This window comes from Bufo gargarizans, chromosome 2 (assembly GCF_014858855.1).
Source record: "Bufo gargarizans isolate SCDJY-AF-19 chromosome 2, ASM1485885v1, whole genome shotgun sequence".
Taxonomy (NCBI): domain Eukaryota; kingdom Metazoa; phylum Chordata; class Amphibia; order Anura; family Bufonidae; genus Bufo; species Bufo gargarizans.
The window spans coordinates 124,991,615-125,011,240 of record NC_058081.1 but is presented as its reverse complement, the minus strand read 5'-3'; the positions used below and the strand labels follow the sequence as shown (position 1 = coordinate 125,011,240).

The following is a 19,626-nucleotide window of genomic DNA, read 5'->3' as shown; positions in this document are numbered from 1 at the left end:
ATAGTAACATAGCGTATCAAAGGTTTATATTGGTGGGGGTCTGAGTGTTGAGACCCCTGCTGATCACACAGACAGCTGTTTCTTCTCACTGCTGTAGATGGGCTCAGCAGCAAGTCTATGAATCCGTCTCCAGCAGCCAGAAGACACCGCGATCTACATGACAGCTCCAAGCTCTTCGTTTTAGCAATCGTGAGGGTCTCAACATTTGGAAGTACACCCATCAAAACCTTTGATATGTCACTATGACAAAATTTTATTTTTTTTTTTAAAGGTGCAGGGACACTCAAGATCCAAACAATTGTGTTGATTATTACCAACAATATAACTTTACCATTACTATGCACAGGCATATTGTTATGCAGCAGTATACATAAATACATGTATATATGCAACTCCTATTCTCGTGCAATATACTATAATAGCTGCATGTGCAACATACAGGTCAAGTTATCGCAATACAAAATCTGTAACACTCATGGCTGTACTGTGGATGCATGTTCCGTAATACAGCATCCACTGAATGCAACTGCTCCATATCATACCTCTATAGAGGCGCACGGTAATGATGGCTTGTTCCACTGCATGCCATATCAGAAGTATTTTACTGCACTGCATGTGCCACTGTACAGTGACTGCGCACACAGCCCCGATGTCCGTTTCAGACAAGCGTGTCCTGTGCAGAAATCACGCTCTGTATGTGAGCGTCATTCCCGGTTATGGACACTGCTCGTTTCTCAGGAGCGCATGGCATTATAATGATTTATAATGCTGTGTGTCTCTGCATGACCTGTATCTACTGAATTATATGGATAGCATTATGTCAGTAGATGAAAGGCCATGCAGAGACACACAGCATTATAAACTAGAAACGAGCAGTGTCCATAACAGGGAATCACGCTTGCATACGGAGCGTGATTTGCGCACAGGACACGCTCGTCTGAAAGAGGCCTTAGGGCCCAAGCACACTTTCATATTACCAAGGCATCCACAGAGATATATGTCCCATTCTGTACCTCCGATTTCCTATATTAATCTGTGTGATAGTCTCCCCTGAAAGAAGCAAGTGCTAAAGCAGAGTGCAAGAAACTCTTACAAGATTGACTAGACTGTTCCATGGAGTGAAAACAGTCACATGAAAGGCTTATGTAAGACGGCAACAGACAGTAAGGCTAGGAGTGGGAGCCGTCAGGTGACCAAAGCCTTGGTGTAGCTGTATTATGTGGCGTACTACCTCAGAGCTGTATGCAGGCACAGTGCGCCCAGAGAATTGTGTGGAAGTGATGCCATCTGAGAGAAGTAAAATAAGAAAGCTCTGCAGGCTCCCTGATAAGCACGTTTCCTACTCTGGACAGGCATTTACCTCATGTAATACATGAACTCATGATACTCGAAACACAGTTCAGCAATAGGAAATTTGGGGAAAGGGCCAAGATGGCGTTCTGCAGAGAAATTACAAATTTCCACAATTTCCTGGTCAGGGTCAGTGAAAAGTGACACACTTCAAGCTGCAGTAAGAGCTAAAGGGGAAGTCAAAGGGTGCCCTGACACATAACATGAAAGTCTGCCAAAAACATAGATTTTGGTGGAACTGGCTTATTGACATGTATGGGGGTGTCCTGACCCTTCCCTGATGGCAGATGGTGGGGGAAGAAGGATCGGTATACTGGAGTTTAACATGACCAATTCTTTACTGTCAGAGGCACCTTACAGTGGCTAATGCCCGTCTCCCCTTTGAAAACACATGCATGCTCAGCCGTGCACACGCAGGAGGAATAGCTGTTAGCTGAACAAATGTTTGGGCAATACCCATAAAGTTTATGGGCTGCTAAACAAAAATGCTGCATTAGGGATACAGGCTAGAAATGAATATGCCGGTATATTATAATATATATTTTATTTATTTATTCTTCTTCATAGCTGTATAATTTAAATACAGCTCCCTGGCCTAATAATTACAGGATAGACTTATCAAAACTGGTGTAAAGGAAAACTGGCTTAGTTGCCCATAGCAACCAATCAGATTCCACCTTTCATTTTTCAGAGATCCTCTGGAAAATAAAAGATGAGATCTGATTGGTTGCTATGGGCAACTAAGCCAGTTTTCCTTTACACCAGTTTTGATAAATCTCCCCATTTCTGCATCAGAATAAGAGACCTTCAAGTCTGTAGTTTTGCCCACTGATCTGCCCATGGACAGACCATGAATATACTACTTCCACAAAAATATCTAAAACTGCCCCGGGTGTGTCTCAGGAAGCCGCTGCTCGGGATGCACGCAGACGTGAAGAAGTTACGCAAGAGAATAGACAGATTGTGGTCCTACCTTTCTATGCAGTTATGTCCCAGATGCCTGCTCTGAATAAGATTCTCCTGTTAGGTTAGTCCCCCACTGCCTCACTGATATCAGTCCCTGCGCTGCAGTGATGTACGCACAAGAGGGACCGAGGGATTAGTGACACAGGGGCTGAACTTCTGCCCATTTAAAATTTTAGGCCTTAAAGGGGTTTTACAGACTTTTAATATTGATGACCTATCATCCTGAGGATAGGTTATCAATATTAAAAGTCTAGAAACCCCTTTAAGCATCTCCCCAAAAAAATTAAAATAAAAATTTAACGCCAGAAACTATATATATATATATAAATAAATTCTGATGGCCAATCAGTAACATCCCAATTGTTTTAGGCCGCATGCACACACCCGTATCCGAATTTCGGTCCGCAAACCACAGATTCGCAAAACAGATACCTTTTTGCTCCCATTATTAGAAATGGCCATTATCACCCACAATGCAGACCAGAGTAGAACATGTTCTATAACTTGTGGAATGGGAATCCGGATGCAGACAGCAGATAGGTGACCTCCGTATGCGGTCCACCTTTTTTTGCGGATTCATAGACGCTAATGGGTCTGGGTGTTATCCACAAAAAATGTGCATGCAGCCTAAACAGAAGAGTTAATGGACTGGTCTGTTGCATGACCTACCAATAGTTTAACAAGGGGATGTTAAAAGAACAAGATGCACACGGCCGGTATACACAGATACGGTTGTGTGAATGTAGCCTTACTCTATGGTCTAGAAATTTATCAAGCAATGCACATCAGAATTCTGGCTTCAGAAAGTCACAAATTAAGGCTTTTTGACTTTTTGGGCTTATGTACACTTACACTCGGCCAGGATTCATGTTTTGCAGATCCACCATTTGCAGACTACAAAACACTTATGGCCGTGTGCATGAGCCCTTAAAGGGGTTGTCTCATCACAGACAATGGAGGCATATCACTAGGATATGCCCCTATTATCTCATAGGTGCGGGTCCCACCTCGGGGACCCGAACCTACACCAAGAAGGGAGTGTGGAAGGTCCCTGGGTTAGGCTACCACCAAGTGCTTTCACCATACTAGTGAATAGGAGCGCACCACGCTTGCGCGGTCACCACTCCCATTCGTTTCCCATAGAATTGAATGGAGCTGCCTGAAAATCGCATCCGCAAGCAAGTGCGAATGTGATGCGTTTTTCACGGATGGTTGCTAAGGGCTCTTTCACACTTGCGTTGTCCGGATCCATTTGCCGGAATTACACGCCGGATCCGGAAAAACGCAAGTGAACTGAAAGCATTTGAAGACGGATCCGTCTTCAAAATGCGTTCAGTGTTACTATGGCAGCCAGGACGCTATTAAAGTCCTGGTTGCCATAGTAGTAGTGGGGAGCAGGGGAGCAGTATACTTTCAGTCCGTGCGGCTCCCGGGGCGCTCCAGAATGACGGCAGAGCGCCCCATGCGCATGGATGACATGCCATGCGATCACGTCATCCATGTGCGTGGGGCGCCCTGACGTCACTCTGAAGCGCCCCGGGAGCCGCACGGACGGTAAGTATACTGCTCCCCGATCCCCACTACACTTTACCATGGCTGCCAGGACTTTAGCGTCCCGGCAGCCATGGTAACCATTCAGAAAAAGCTAAACATCGGATCCGGCAATGCGCCCAAACGACGTTTAGCTTAAGGCCGGATCCGGATCAATGCCTTTCAATGATTTTTCAGGATTTTTGGCCAGAGCAAAAAGCGCAGCATGCTGCGGTATTTTCTCCGGCCAAAAAACGTTCCGGTCCCGAATTGAAGACATCCTGATGCATCCTGAACGTATTTCTCTCCATTCAGAATGCATTAGGACAAAACTGATCAGGATTCTTCCGGCATAGAGCCCCGACGACGGAACTCTATGCCGGAAGAAAAGAACGCAAGTGTGAAAGAGCCCTATGAGATGTTGTTTGTATACATTCAGTTTTTTATCATACGCGTGTGAAACTCATTAAATCACATTGCCCCCGCGCGATTAAAACTGAACTCGATTGTGACTGTTTGCAAAATCGCACATTTTTCACTGAGTGCATTTGCAACGCATCCGGACCTAATCCACACACGCTCATCTGCAAGGGGCCTAAGGCCCCTTTCACATGGGCGAGTATTCCGCACGGATGCGATGCGCGAGTTGAACGCATTGCATCCGCACTGAATCCCGACCCATTCATTTCTATGGGGCTGTTCACATGAGCGGTGATTTTCACGCATCACTAATGCATTGCGTGAAAATCGCAGCATGCTTTATTTTGTGCATTTTTCACGTAACGCAGGCCAAATAGAAATTAATGGGGTTGCGTGAAAATCGCAAGCAAGTGCGGATGCGGTGCGATTTTCACGCACGGTTGCTAGGAGATGATCGGGACTCGATCATTATTATTTTCCCTTATAACATGGTTATAAGGGAAAATAATAGCATTCTGAATACTGAATGCATAGTAAAATAGCGGTGGAGGGGTTAAAAAACTAATAATTTAACCCACCTTAATCCATTTGATCGCGAAGCCCAGCATCTCTTCTGTCTGTCTTCTGTGCAGGAACAGGACCTGTGGTGACGTCATTCCGGTCATCACATGGTCCGTCACCATGTGATGGATCATGTGATGACCGGAGTGACGTCACCACAGGTCCTGTTCCTCCACACAGCTAAGATCAAGACAGAAGGAGATGCTGACTGCGCGATCAAGTGTACTAAGGTGAGTTAAATTATTTTATTTATTTTTTAACCCCTCCAGCGCTATTTTACTATGCATTCTGTATTCAGAATGCTATTATTTTCCCTTATAACCATGTTATAAGGGAAAATAATACAATCTACAGAACACCGATCCCAAGCCCGAACTTCTGTGAACGCATTACAATGTTTTGCACTCGCGCAGTAAAATCGCGCGTGTTCCCGCAACGCACCCGCACATTTTCCCGCAACACCCGTCTGAAAGAGGCCATATAAGAGATCACACAAGTCTCATGTACACTTTCTGGACTTTTTCGGTGCAGAGATTGGCCTGCCGTGTAGATTTCATAATCCTCAGCATGTCAATTAGGTTTGCAGTTTTAGCTGCAGTTTTCACCCTTTTCAATGGAAAGGTGAGATCTGCAGCAAAACCGCATCAATCCCGCACAAAAAAACGCTGTTAGACATTGCGGATTTCAGTGTGGATATGCTGCAGAAACGCACATATATCCATACAGAAATTTGTGCCAGTCTTATGTTTTTTCATCCACACCGGTGTGCAGGTAGCACTCACCAACTAAGGATACTTTCACACTAGCGTTGTTTAAATCCGGCGTTCAATTCTGACACCGGAACTGCCTGCCGGAGCCGGAAAACGTGTGAAAACGGATTGCATTTGAACCCTGATCAGGATTTTGATCACAATGAAAAAATGCATTGGAAAAAACAGATCCGCCATTTATGGACTTTTTTTCGGGTTTAACATGCAAAAGCCGAATCCGGTTTGACTGAACACACGGCCCCGGATCTGGCGTTAATGCAAGTCAATGGGAAAAAGACCGGATCCGGCGTTCAGTCAAAGTGTTCAGGATTTTTGGCCGGAGGTAAAAATAAAACATGCTACGGTTTTCTGAAAAGCCTGATCAGTCAAAAAGACTGAACTGAAGACATCCTAAACGGATTACTCTCCATTCAGAATGCATTAGGATAAAACTGATCAGTTCTTTACCGGATTTGAGCCCCTAGGACGGAACTCAGCACCAGAAAAGAAAAACGCAAGTGTGAAAGTACCCCAAGCCAGATTCATCAACTTGGAAAAAAATTGCTGCAATCTTACATCAGAAAAGGTGTAACTCCAGACAGAAGCGTTAGGCCAGATCCATATGAGCATATAACAGACTCAGTGTGCATCAACATTTCGGATGTGCACCCTAGTCTGACGGCGGGTTTACTTAACAGCATCACAGATGCCCATGATGCTGTGAATAGGGGGTCCACAAACTTGCGGTCATGCTGGTATACTCTTGAAATAGTGGTGCATAAAGCTATGTTCACATGGCCATTTATGCCGGATCACCTCTAATGGCGATGTGAACGTAGCCCAACGTGACCTGGCCTAAAACTCAAAAGGTGCACCCCTCATGATAAATCTTCAGTTATCCGGCATGTTACAAGGGCATGCACAGGGGCAGTTGGCAGTCGGAGACAACCCCTTTAAAAATGGAAGTTGCGCAGGTCAGTTCTTCACATGAAAGACACAGGAGCCCGGAGCACTAGTGAAGCATGAACTCACATACATCTCTCCATCACGCCTCCTCCCGTTCATGCTTGCCAGTTCTTCTCACCAACAGCTGAGGTCAAAGAAAGAACAGGTGATTATCCCACAGAAGAGCAGCCTTTTTATAACCAGCCGTCCTGGAATAGCACACCACAGCATCCCTCACCAGGATATGGCTGCACTTATTTTAGGTTAGGAGGACATTTAAAAAGAAATCAAACCACCCAAAATGGGGGGGGGGGGGGGATAAATATGGGGGTATATTTATATAAACTGGTGTACAGGAAAAGATAGCAACCATGGAACTCTTTGGTGACAGATGCCACTGTATGGGATGTGAACCCAGCCTAAGCCAGTTTTCCTTTACACCAGTTTGATACATCTCCCCCATAGTCCCCCAGTCAGCAGACATTCACCAGGCTCAAGTACAAAACGGTGTGAACGCAACCTGAATGGCGGCACACAGAAACCCTATGCTTCAAAATTATGGAATCACAGTCACTCCAGATTTTACACCAGTCTTTTATTGAAATGAATGGTTCTGCATATGGTCTTAAAAAAAATATGGTCTTAAAAAAATAAAATAAAAATAAAAACACGGAACTGACATGGAAAGAAAATATGTTTGTGTGCATGAGCCCCAATGCTGCTAAAACTACTGCAGACACACAGAGAAACTTGGCCAGTATAACTAATACCTAGGCACACTGTCTCCTGAAATTGTACCAGGCGGTATTTAGACAGGGAATTTACCTAATGGTTTGGCCATTCCTGCTTTGTACCATGTGACACCACCACCTAAAGCATCACCCCCCACCCCACTCCAATTTCTTAAAGCATGCTCATAAAGTTGGAATGGAAGGAGCTCGGACGCAGACATGTCAGTTTCTATTAGGCTGGTTTCACACGGGCGTTGCGGATTGGGGCCAGATGCGTTCAGAGTGCGTTCAGTGAAACTCGCACTATTTTGCAAGCAAGTTCAGCCAGTTTTGTCTGCGATTGCGTTTAGTTCAGTTTTTTCCGCACGGGTGCAATACGTTTAGATGCATCTTATTTACATCTGTAATCATTTAAACTTGTTCTTATGTAATCATATACTAGTGTTGGGCAATATATTGGTATATGTAATATACTGCAGTATTAAAAACGGTAATATTGCCATTTCTTATTTTCCATGATATTTTAGATTATGTCACACCTGCTTCTGCCATGAGGCGGGGGGGCAGCAGTGTGCTGTGGGGCACCATAGTCTCCCTTTTACTGTATAAGCCCCATACATTATAATGTCTCATTGGGGACACCATATTATGGGGGCAACAAGGAGACATTATAATGAATGTGGGCTATAAGTTGCAGCCCCCAAACAGTATAATGTTTCCTTGTGGCCCGCTGCCACATAGTACAGTCCTGATCAAAAGTTTAAGACCACAAAAAAAAAAAAATGGCAAAAAAAAAAAAATCATATTTAGCATGGCTGGATCTTAACAAGGTTCCAAGTAGAGCTTCAACATGCAACAAGAAATGGGAGCGAGAAAACATTTTTTGAGCATTCAATTTAATGAAAACAACGAATAAACTGAAACAGGCTGTTTTTCAGCTGATCAAAAGTTTAGGACCACACCTCCAAAAAAAAAAAAACGAAACCCCCCCCAAAACAGAACTCCAACTTCCAAACATGAACTCGGTAATGCGTAGCTCCGCCGTTATTGTTCATCACTTCCAAAATTTGTTTCGGCATGCTTGATGCAAGTGTTTCCATGAGGTGAGTGGGAACATTTCTCCAAGTGGTGAATACGGCGGCACGAAGGCCATCTACTGCCTGGAACTGTTGTCCATTTTTGTAAACTTTTCTTGCCATCATACCTCAAAGGTTCACAATTGGATTTAGATCAGTGGAACACGCAGGATGGGCCAAAAGAGTGATGTTATTCTCCTGGAAGAAGTCCCTTGTACTGCGGGCATTGTGTACTGTAGCGTTGTCCTGTTGAAAAACCCAGGTCGTTACCACACACAGACGAGGGCCCTCAGTCATGAGGAATGCTCTCTGCAACATCTGGACATAGCCAGCGGCAGTTTGACGCCCCTGCACTTCCTGAAGCGCCATTTTTCCACTGAAGGAAAAAGCACCCCAGACCATTATGGCGCCCCCTCCACTGTGGCGCGTAGAAAACATCTCAGGTGGGATCTGCTTGTCATGCCAGTAACGTTGGAAACCATCAAGGTTACATTTTTTCTCATCAGAGAATAAAACTTTCTTCCACCTTTGAATATCCCATGTTTGGAGCTCTCTTGCAAAGTCCAAACGAGCAGTTCTGTGGCGTTCATGGAGACGAGGACTTATAAGACTTTTTTTTAAGCCCTTCAGTCTCAAATGGTTATGGGGCTGCAGTCAGCAGCAGTAAGGGCCTTAATTTGGGTTGAGGATCGTCCAGTGTCTTGACGGACAGCCAATTGGATACTCCGGCTCAGGGCTGATGAAATTTTTTGGGGTCTTCCACTTGACTTTTTTGTTCCATAACCCTCAGGATCATTTAAGAAATTCCAAATGACTGTCTTACTGCGTCCCACCTCAGAAGTGATGGCGCGCTGTGAGAGACCCTGCTTATGCAGTTCAACAACCCGACCACGTTCAAGGGAGAGTTTTTTTGCCTTTGCCCTCACAACTTGTGACTACCTGACAGAAAATGACAATGAATCCACATCTTTGCACAGATTTGGACTTTTAAAAAGGCATGTGGTCCTAAAATTTGGATCAGCTGAAAAACCACCTGTTTTAGTTTAATCGTTATTTTTAATCAATTGAATGCTCAAAAAAGGTTTTGTTTCACTCTCATTTCTTCTTGTTGCATGTTGAAGCTCTACTTGGAACCTTGTTAAGATTCAACAATGTAAAATGATTTTTTGCAATTTTTCAGGTAGTCTTAAACTTTTGATCAGGACTGTACAATATATTTTTGTTGACCCAAGTGTTTTATCTTCTAAATGGGTATTTATGACGATATATATTGTTATCCCGAATTCCCGATACATTTTTTTATATCGTGGGAATATTTTTTATATCGCCCAACCCTAGTATATACTGGCACTTCCAGGTCTCAACCAGATCCAGACTGAACCACTAAAGGGGCATGGAAATTGTACAAGTGCGTGCTGTTTCTTGAAACTGCAATTTCGAGACAGCCACATATTGCAGGGTTAGGGACATGTGCTTTTGACAGGATTTATCTTTTTTTTTTTTCTCACCATGGGCACATTTATTAAATAAACGGCACCAGTTTACAGATGCAAATGCAAAGAAAAGAAAAGCTCATTATCAAGCCTCCCCCACCATTTTTCCTGACAAAGTGGGCAGCAAGTCGCACACAGTGTAACTTATTTACGAAGGGGGAAAAAAAAAGGACAATTTTCCAACTTTAACTTCCAGTGACGTAATTCAGTAGATGCACTGTATCCAAACAGCCTCCGGTCTCTTCACATGAGTGTTCATCAGCATTATGTCGGTATTTTTTGTGGTGTGTAGTATGGAGCCAGCATATTATTGGGCCCTTCACAAGGCTATATAAAATACACGTACATTTTAAAGAATGCCGTATGCGCTGCTTTCATCCGTTTTGCTGATGGAAAGTGCCTGTTGAAGAGTATGGGGCATCTGTAATATACAGCAGCTGCTAAATGTATCTCACTTTTTTCCCCTATGTGACAGCAAATCAGTACAGATCAGCAGTCGCCAAAATTCAGATAGGTACATTTTACATGTTAAAGCGTTATTCTCATCTCTGACAATGGGGGCATATTGCTAGGATATACCCCCATTGATTGATAGGTGTGGGCCTTACCGCTGGGAACCGCACCTATATCGAGAACGGAGCCCAGAAAGTGGTGGAGAGCGCACTGTGCATGCGTGGCTGGCAAAAATAGCCAAGCGCTGGCTCAGCTAATTCCGTCGGGCCCATAGAAGTTAATGGGAGCGGTGGCCAGTCATGCGCGGTGCACTCCCATTAACTTCTGTGGGGAGAGTGATTGGTGGTGGCCAGACCGGAGTCCTCCAGACACCGGGCTCCGTTTCCGATATAGGTGCGGGTCCCAGCGGTTTGACCCGCACCTATAAGACATTGTCTGAGATGAGACAACCCTTTTAAGGCTTCATGCACACGCCATGTCTGCATTTCAGTCCACAAAAAAATGGATCAGAAAACACAAACACCTTTGTGCATTACGTATTTTCTCACTCCCATCAACAAGAAAGGGATATTGTCGTCCTTAATACCAACAAGAAGAGGACATATGTTAAATAAGTGGCGGAACAGCCACATGGATCTGCCAACAATACGGACGTGTGCCAAGTACATGGGTGAAAAACAGTAGTGTGCACGAAGCCTTAGGGTATATGCATGTGGCAGTGTAGTTTATGAGGATTTTCCACACAGACTTTTGAGTCGTTTTCACACCAAATCCATATGACTTAGGCCTCATGCAAATTGTGCGTCCACAAAAAAAAAAAAAAAAAACGGATGAACTATCAGCATTTTTTGGCTGACCCATTGAAATGAATGGGTCCCCATCCTATCTGCAAAAAAAACGGAACGGAGGCCGAGAAAAACAACTGTCGTGTGCATGAGGCCTTACTTGTGGATTCGCCCCAGTCCACTATTTGTGTCAAAGGGTGAAATCTACAATGAAAATCTGAATGATTTATATGCTGCAGATTTCTAAATCCGCATTGTCTGCAGGTCAAATTCTGCACCATGAACATGAGATTTTCAAAAATCTCACTACTTAGTTGGTACTGTAATTTTCTGCAGATTTTCCACATGAATCCGCGTCGCATATGTGCATATACCTTTAGGCTCTGTTCACGTCACTCACGCAGGTGACTATACCAATGCATACCGGCTCGGCGTATGCCAAAAGGACACTCTTGGCATATAGTGGGTACAAGAAGAAAAAACATACATCGGAGGTATACGTCTGGGAAAATGCCTAAAACACGATGTGACCAGGGCTTTGCACACTGGCTTGTGTGAAACAGGCCTTTTAGTCAGTTACCTCCTATGTTATTAGTGACCATCATTATGCTGCCATTCTTCTACTTAATGCACAGGATCAAACTGACAGAAATGAGAAAGGTGCATGGAGCCATTATGAAATTATGGGTGTTACAGCGCCCAGCCTTAACAGGTTTAACTCCTCCAGCGCCCGGGAAAAGCACAAGACTCAGTAAGAGCGAAATGTTGAGAAACTGCCAAAAGTCAACAAGGCTGATGTGTAACAATCCGGCCTGACTTCAGAGACCCTGGGAAAGCTTTTACCACACAGGGCAGATTAATTATTCTCCACAGTTTAAAGGTCATTGGTTTCATGACCAAAGAGAAGGGGACTCTGCCCATGAGCGCTAACAACAGAGCCCCAAACAAAAGTTACTGATGTGACAACCACAACCTACCACTAAACAGACGGGGACATGATGTGCGGAGTCAGTCTATCACACAAAGAGGCTGCTCTGCTCCCACCAAAATGATGACTACACCTAACCCCCTACAATTACATACGTGTAATGTAATAGACAGCCTGGACTACATCCTGTAGCATCTCTGGACCACGATAAACTACTCTTACCAATATGGCCCCGGTAAATAAAAGGTGAGGGGAACGAGTCCGTGGACGGACAGACATAGAATCTGTGCCAGCAGATTCCACCCCTAATGGCAGGGGTGAAAAAAACGGATTGGGTGATAAAGTTCTCGCCTAGGTCTTCTTTCCCTCAACATCACCTGTCAGGATAGTTAAGGGTGGCTGCACACAGTGCATATTACGTGTGGTTTTTCCGCATGGATTTTTGTGGGGAAAAACCACAGCGTATTAGAGAACTACCAAAGTGTACGAGATTAGAGAAACCATATATACACTTTTTTATTAAGTGCAGAAATTGACCTGCCGTGCAGATTCCAAAATCTGCAGCGCGCCAATTGTTGTCGTGTTTATTTTGCTAGTTTTTTTTTTTTTACTGTATAGCTTTATATGTAATTTCTTTGTTTACTACGCTATTCCATATGCATGAACATAGCATAAAATGGCTGTCTGCCTCATAGCTGCTGACAGCTGTTTTCCTGCCTTTCCCATAAATGAAACATGCCCTATCTTTGTCTTCAAACCTTCACTTACAGTCACTGGGATCCACCATTTACTAATGTGATGGCATACTTACCAACATTTAAGCCCCGGCTACCGGGAATGCCCCTAAACCACGCAGGAATGCCCACTTGTATCAGGGCTTACATTAAAGAGGTTTTCGGAAATTTTAATACTGATGACCTATCCTCTAGACCCTGGACCCCCGCCGATCAGCTGTTTTGAGAAGGCAGCAGTGCTGTGAGCATTGTGGTCTTCTCTCAGCTTTTCCTAGGCTGAGTGACGACACGTTCATATGTCACGTGGCCTTAGAGCAGCTCGTCCCATTCAAGTGAATAAAGGTACTTTCACACTAGCGTTTTTCTTTTCCGGCACAGAGTTCCGTCAAAAGGGCTCAATGTCGGAAAAGAACTGATCAGGCATATCCCCATGCATTCTGAATGGAGAGTAATCTGTTCAGGATGCATCAGAATGTCTTCAGTTCAGTCATTTTGACTGATCAGGCAAAAGATAAAACCGCAGCATGCTACGGTTTTAACTCCGGCGGAAAAAAAAAAAAAACGACGGAACTGCTTGCCGGATCACTCTGCCGCAAGTGTTAAAGTAGCCCAAGACTGAGCTGTGATACCAAGCACAGCCACTATACAATGTATGGCGCTGTGCTTGGCGAGCTGTGAGAAGGCAGTGGTGCCAACAGGAACAGCTGATTGACGGGGGTCCAATGTGTCAGACCCCCACTATTCAGATACTGATGACCTACCCAGAGTATAGGTCTGGAAAGCCCTTTTAACCACAGCCATTTTAATCTGCTCCTTGTTATAAACGTAACGCATCCTCCAGCAGCACAGGGGATATCAAGTCTTCCTTGAGGAGATGCTTACCAAGACCCCAGGGAAGAATACCAAGGGGCACATTTACCAATGCACTCCCCCCTGAGAGGTCACTGTGTATAGCTTGCTGACACTTTTCCCGCATTTTCAGAACTGTCAGAAAATAGGGATGTGACATTCCAGTCAGAGTGTGCGACAACATTAGAAAACGGTTTCTGTAGAGAAAAGTGATGTGAGCTCTCACGTGCACACTGGCTCAATGTATGCTGTCTTGCGGAACATGCAATGATATAACCACATACTGATGTGCCACTTGGCGGTGCAATACAATTGTGCCCAAACCTGGCGCACACAAAATGTAAGGGTCCATTTACACGGACTTATTATCTGTCAAATTATGGGGAAGAGAGTTCATGCGGTGATCAGGTTGTTCGACCCACACAGAAAATTATCGTTCCTGCGCAGCAGATGGTGGCGTGTACGCAACGATCTGCTTTCTATGGGGACAAGGAATGGCTTGTCCCCATACAGTGGAGGTGATTGCTGCATGTAGATGCAATCCTCATCTTCGCAGATGATCTGACAGCATTATGTCAGTGTAATGCAGTAAATTTCAGGACTCTAAAAGGTCTCTTTCACATGAGCGTGACGGATTGGCTCTGGATGCGTTCAGTGAAACTCGCACCATTTTGCCAGCAAGTTCAGTCAGTTTTGTCTTCAACTGCGTTCAGTTCTTCACGCGCGTGATAAAAAACTGAAGGTTTACAAACAACATCTCTTAGCAACCATCAGTGATAAAGGCATCGCACCCGCACCTGCTTCCAGATGTGAATGGGGCTTCAGTGAAAAACGCATTACTTCTATGGGGCCAGGGCTGCATGGAAAAATACAGAATATAGAACATGCTGCGTTTTTCACGCAACACAGAATTGATGCGTGAAAAAAATGTACACATACCCATTGAAATTAATGGGTCAGAATTCAGTGCGGGTGCTATTTGTTCACGCCACGCATTGTAACCGCGCGGAAAACTCGCTCGTGTGAAAGGGGCCTATGGATTACACAGCATTATAAATTTGTATAAGGGCTCATGCACACGACTGCTTTTTTGTGGGTCGCACGGACAGTGCACCGTGTGCTGTCTGCATCCGTGTCAGTTTCGCAGTCCGGCAAAAAAATAAATAAATAAATAAATAAATAAATAAATAAATTTTAAAAAATGCAGCGCACACACACTCCCGGTATCCGTGTTTTATGGGTCTGACACAAGCGGACACCCGACTATATTACTGAATCTGAAATGGAAGCGAGAGCACGAAGTGCAAGACATACATCCTGTGTGGTGACATTCTGCTCCTCCACCTGCAAGAACAATGAGAAAACCCAAATTGTAGCTCGGGGCCAAGGGGTTTGAGTGCATTTCTTTAGATTTGACACCTCTGACACCACCAGCAATTTGTGTGCTAACAAACACGTCCCTTTCGTCTTACTGCACAAAACCTCCAGAAACACCTCTGACATCTGTCAATGGCTGCGTCAGGATCTGACATCAGAGAGGAATCAGCAGTAAGAAGCTGCGGGCGGACATCCTGAAATAAGGTGCTACGATTTGCATTCAGCCATTTCTTAGCTAACAACTCGTGTCTGACAACTTATACGCCCAGCCATTCAACTTTGTAGGGGCTGCTAACCAGCTTTTTCATGCCCCTGAAAGTTGTTAAAGGGGTTATCAGAGTTAAAAGAAAATATTAAAGGCAGAGACGGTACCAAAAAAAAAGAAAAGTAGGACTAGCCGTCTCCTCTCCAGAGGGCTTTGTTTCCATGCCTGCAGCGGGTGACGTGCCCTTTACCACTTGTGCAGGCAATCATCAGCGGCCTCATCCTGTATACCACCGAGACCTTTATACGGGCACATCAAAAACATCACGTCATGGCTAGGGATGAGCGAATCAACTTTGAATGAAACATCCAAAGTAAATTTGCATAAAACTTTGTTCCAGCAAGCGCTCCGTACAGTATTAGAATGTATTGGCTCTGATGTATTGGAACCCAAGTTTGCGAAACGATCAAACTTGCAGCTCAGCACCATTAAAGTCAATGGGACAGCGCTTCAGTTCTGTGTCCAATCGGTCCTATTCTTGTCAGTGAAAAACGGAGGACGGACCCATTCCGTCTGTTTTTAGAAGAAAGCAGCCACGTTTTTCTAGTCTCAGACAACCCCTTTAACTTTTGCAGGGGAGATATAGCACAGGACGCCCGGATGAAAACACACTTGGGGCTCGTCACAACTTCGATACTGGTTGCGACCCAACTTTCCCACACAAAGTAATCTAGGAAATTAAGAGATTAGAGCTGGATTTTCTTAGAACATGGAAAACTATCACAGCGAGAAAGGGAAGCACAAGCAATGCTCAGCCTGCCAGCACCATGCACACGACTGTATGTATTTTGCAGTCGGAAAGAAAAACGGATGACGTCGGTGTTGCATATGTTTTTTTTTTTTTTTTTTTGCTGATCCACTATAACAATGCCCGCTCTTGTCCACAAAATGGACAAGTTCTATTCTTTTGGCGGAACAGATATGCGGACACGGAATGCACACAGAACCATTTACGTTTTTGTTTTTTTCAAGCCCCATTGAAATGAACGGTTCCGCATACGGACTGGAAACGGACGCTGAGCACACATGAGCATGAGCCCTTAGGAGAGCGGCCAGAATGGTCATGGCGACAGCTGCGGGCCCCGAGACTGAATCCTGTTCCCACAGTTTGGGGACTGGTCCACTGCCAGGCATCCCGCTTGTGCAGAATTCCTACAGTCACAGCCCAAGCATGAGCCATGTATGAGGTCCTGCCACAATGGAGTCCCAAGAAATGCTCAGGGAGTTTCCTCCTTCCCTCATGTAGCTGTGTATGGCACTCACTCGGAACCCCATGCATTGTGGAACTAATGGCCATTACCCCGTGCACTCTGCAAACTGCAGGCAGGCACGGCAATGGTTAAGTGGATGGTCCAGGTGACCTCTGCACAGCCGGGTCACCACATCTCGTCTGCCTCACATCCCCCCATCCCCCACAGCCCCGGGGCCGCTTACCTCCTGCTTAGGCAGCAACAAGTGTGACCAGGGAGCCGGGCATTCCTCGGCAGGGCTCCGGGCTGCTCCTCACAGCACAACCAGACACATGCTGTACGGGGCGAGGCTGCTGGCCGGGAGCTCCGGTGTCCGCGGAGAGGGAGCGCACAATGGACACTCCACCACTTGCTACTCTGTATCACTTTCCGCTCCCACCGCTGTCCCGGACTGCACAGCGCCCCCACTGCGCATGTGCGGCTACTACAAGCCTGCCAGTCCCGGCCGTCCGCCGCGCGCTGATTGGCCGCCGCGCCTGTCCATCACGCGCTGTGCCGCTCGGCAAGAGGAGAGCGGCTCGGGAAAGTTCTGGCTGAAGTTGTCAGTGGGAGCTTTAATGGAAAGGTCGTCGGTAGATGGGACACAACATCACTGACTACACGGGGGAGGGCTGCGTCTGTGTATGGACTGTGCATCACTGACTACACGGGGGAGGGCTGCGTCTGTGTATGGACTGTGTATCACTGACTACATGGGGGAGGGCTGCGTCTGTGTATGGACTGTGCATCACTGACTACACAGGGGAGGGCTGCGTCTGTGTATGGACTGTGCATCACTGACTACACAGGGGAGGGCTGCGTCTGTGTATGGACTGTGCATCACTGACTACACGGGGGAGGGCTGCGTCTGTGTATGGACTGTGTATCACTGACTACACGGGGAGGGCTGCGTCTGTGTATGGACTGTGTATCACTGACTACATGGGGGAGGGCTGCGTCTGTGTATGGACTGTGTATCACTGACTACACGGGGAGGGCTGCGTCTGTGTATGGACTGTGCATCACTGACTACACAGGGGAGGGCTGCGTCTGTGTATGGACTGTGCATCACTGACTACACAGGGGAGGGCTGCGTCTGTGTATGGACTGTGCATCACTGACTACACGGGGGAGGGCTGCGTCTGTGTATGGACTGTGTATCACTGACTACACGGGGAGGGCTGCGTCTGTGTATGGACTGTGTATCACTGATTACACGGGGGAGGGCTGCGTCTGTGTATGGACTGTGCATCACTGACTACACGGGGAGGGCTGCGTCTGTGTATGGACTGTGCATCACTGACTACATGGGGAGGGCTGCGTCTGTGTATGGACTGTGCATCACTGACTACACGGGGAGGGCTGCGTCTGTGTATGGACATCACTGACTACACGGGGGAGGGCTGCGTCTGTGTATGGACATCGCTAGTATGCGGCTTCTTTCAGACTGGCGTTTCTTCATTTTCTTGTGGATAGAAAAACGCCATAAAAATGTGGGTTCATTCTATTTTTGGGTCCCTACAGAGATTGGAAATGGCTTTTTTTTCCCTTTTTGTTAAAAAAAAACCTAATATAACCACGTGTTTTTTTTTGCCACCTGCATTTTTGAAGCGTTTTGTGTGGCCTTTTTGGGGGCTTTTGCCGCACTTTTGTGGTGGTTTTCCCTGCATTTTCACACACGCTGGGGGAGATTTATCTAAAACGGTGTAAGGGGAGCTGCCCATAGCAACCAATCAGACTCCATTGTTTCCTTTGGAAAATGAAAGGCTCAATCTGGTTGCTACGGGCAACTAAGCCAGGTTTTTGTTACAATAGTTTTGATAACTGGTGTAAAGTAAAATGGCTTAGTTGCCCGTAGCAACCAGATTGGGCCTTTCATTTTCCAAAGAAACTCTGAACAATGAAAGGTGGCATCTGAATGGTTGCTATGGGCAACTAAGCCAGTTTTATTTGACACCAGCTTGATAAGAATAGGACATGTTCCATAGTTTAGCAGGACCATGTGTGCTGTCCGCATCTTTTGTGGCCCTATTGAAGTGAATGGGTCCACATCCGATCTGCAAAAAAAGGCGGACAAAAAACAAGTGCTCCAGACGTGCTTCTGTGGTGTGACCCCCGACCATGGGAATGACACATCAAAATCAACGGGTACGTGTGCTGTCCGTATTCTCCTCTGATTCACTGACATCTGAATAAGGCCTCATTCACATAAATGTATTTTTTTTGTCTGTTCCATTTTTGTTTTTCAATGGGGCCGCAGAAAATGTATATTTTGCGGTAAAAAATACGGATGACGTCCGTGTGCATTCCGTATTTTGCGGAATGGAACAGCTGGCCCCTAATAGAACAGTCCTATCCTTGTCCGTAATGCGGACAATAATATGACATGTTCTATTTTATAACAGAATGCACACGGAGTAACTTCCGTTTTTTTTTTTTTTTAGGACCCATTGTAATGAATGGTTTCATATACGGTCCGTAAATAAAACGGAACAGACACGGAAAGAATATACGTTCGTGTGCATGAGACCTTAAGTGGTGTTTTCTTTTAGCAAAGATTTAAAAAAAAAAACACATTTCAAATGAGCACAAAAAGCCACGTAAAAACTGCACAAAAAAACCCTACACATAGTACGGATTTATGTGGGGCGTTTTTGTGCGGTTTTGTTATTTCTTGCATATTTTCTGCACACAAATCCGCGCCATGTGCAGCCTCCCTAAGGCTAACTGTACAGTCGTGGCCAAAAGTTTTGAGAATTACATAAATATTGGAAATTGGAAAAGTTGCTGCTTAAGTTTTTATAATAGCCATTTGCATATACTCCAGAATGTTATGAAGAGTGATCAGATGAATTGCATAGTCCTTCTTTGCCATGAAAATTAACTTAATCCCCAAAAAACCTTTCACTGCATTTCATTGCTGTCATTAAAGGACCTGCTGAGATCATTTCAGTAATCGTCTTGTTAACTCAGGTGAGAATGTTGACGAGCACAAGGCTGGAAATCATTATGTCAGGCTGATTGGGTTAAAATGGCAGACTTGACCTGTTAAAAGGAGGGTGATGCTTGAAATCATTGTTCTTCCATTGTTAACCATGGTGACCTGCAAAGAAACGCGTGCAGCCATCATTGCGTTGGATGGATAAAAATGGCTTCACAGGCAAGGATATTGTGGCTACTAAGAT

General features: G+C 45.3%; 1 protein-coding gene across 4 annotated transcripts in view; it reads right to left on the bottom strand.

Moving 5' to 3' along the window:
* AKAP13 (A-kinase anchoring protein 13) overlaps positions 1-16,780 on the bottom strand; it is a 208,304-nt gene extending 191,524 nt beyond the window's left edge. For all 4 annotated transcript variants that reach the window (XM_044279452.1, XM_044279455.1, XM_044279453.1 and 1 more), the window contains exon 1: positions 16,647-16,780. The gene's annotated coding sequence lies outside the window, so the exon portion shown is untranslated. The remainder of the gene's footprint in view (positions 1-16,646) is intronic.
* Between the last annotated feature and the right edge of the window lie 2,846 nt (positions 16,781-19,626).